Here is a 1,867-nt window from a genome sequence, read left to right on the forward strand (position 1 = left end):
ACCCAGGACCTCTCGCATGAATTACACACCATGGAGACAGCGGGGTTTGGTGTCAACAAGACACTAGAAAGGGTTAAAGAAAGGTTCTATTGGACAGGGTGCACTAAAGATGTGAAAGATTGGTGTCGGGCACAAGATCTCTACGCCTTAAGGGAAAGACCAACTTTCACACCCAGAGCGCCCTTGAGGACCTACAATGTTGGCGCACCTCTTGAGAGGGTGGCACTAGACATTTTGGGACCGTTGCCTCACTCACACCGTGGTAATAAATACATCGTCATCATAGGAGATTACTTTTCGAAGTGGACGGAAGCCTACGAGATTCCCAATCAAGAGGCAACAACTGTAGCAAGAGTGCTAGTTGAAGAGTTTGTGGCTCGTTTCGGCATCCTGAAGGAGATCCATTCTGACCAGGGTAGAAACTTTGAGTCGAAAGTTTTCCAAGAAATGTGGAAGTCACTGGGAATGGACAACACCAGAACCACGCCCCTCCACCCTCAGCTAGATGGAATGGTTGAGCGTTTTAACTGAACTATAGAGGAAATGTTATCCAAGTTTGTGGCAGAGAATTGGGATAGTCATTTGCCTATTCTGATGATGGCTCACCGCTCTGATGTTCACGAAACTACCTCCTTTACTCCATGCGAGTTGATGTTCAAGCGCCAGATCGACCTTCTGATTGACCTTCAGCTTGGACAACCAAAGCAAGAAAGTGGTTACCAGAACAAAACTGAGTATGTTCAACATCTGCAAGCCCGATTGGATCGAGTTCATGCATTTGCTGTGGGAACATGAGGTTAGGGAGCGAGAGGCACAAGCGATGCTACGATCACAAGGCACAGAATCGTGGCTTTGATCGTGGGGATCCTGTTTGGCTTGATAACCCTAGGCGCAAGAAAGGCAGGACCCTGAAATTGCAGTGGCCCAGGGAAGGGCCATACCTAGTGACATCACGCATAGATGACTTGATCAACCGAATCCAGAAAGGGCCTAAATCGAAACCAATGGTCGTCCATGTCGACCCATGAAAGAAATACCAAGGGAACAGTCTCGATAACTGGCTAGCAGAGCCAAACACTACAGGTGCCATTCCTACTAACAAAAAGTCAGCTGAGCAGCATGTTCCCAAGTCTGCTACAGCAGCCAACGGCCTTGGAGGGGTGTCTACTGCCGTGTTGGTCATGAAGGAAGCCTGCCTGGACAGCCGACTACCAAATGGACTAAAAATTTTCTATGTTTTCTAAAATTCAGTTAATTGTGACATTGTGTGAATCTAGTTTTGTTCTTTTGTATGGAGGGGGGTGGTGAGACGGAACTGCTGCATGACATTATTCTAGTTGTGACTTGCCGCCTTGTTGTGTTACTGCCACGCGGCTGTAATAGGATCTCTCCAGAGAGTTAGTGGTTAAGTAGATGAATCTTAAAAAACATGTGCATGTTTCACAAGAAAACTGTTGTTTGATTCGGCTCGTTACAATACTTTGAGTTGTCTTGCACTAACAAGCCAGGTTTCCTTCAACTAATCCAAAAAAAGGCTGATTTTACGATGCCTTTAGCAAAAATCTGCAAGAAGGAAAGGCTTGAGGCAATGATTACCTTGTTTTAAGAAAAATAATTTGTTGCATACATGTACTCACCAGTACATGGTTTGGGGCTCAGTGATACTTCTTTCATAGTCTACTGCTTTTGACTGGCAAGGCAAGATATATTATTTAACTAACTTTGAAGCATCTGAAGGAATGGTCCATGTCGACTGATTGAAGAAATACCAAGGGAACAGTTTCGATAACAATTTTAGAGACCAAGAAAAAAGACCAGTCAGTGCTAGAATTGTTAGGAAGAAATGATCAAGCAAAGCATCCTGAAG

Source organism: Montipora capricornis, chromosome 6 (assembly GCF_036669925.1).
Source record: "Montipora capricornis isolate CH-2021 chromosome 6, ASM3666992v2, whole genome shotgun sequence".
Taxonomy (NCBI): domain Eukaryota; kingdom Metazoa; phylum Cnidaria; class Anthozoa; order Scleractinia; family Acroporidae; genus Montipora; species Montipora capricornis.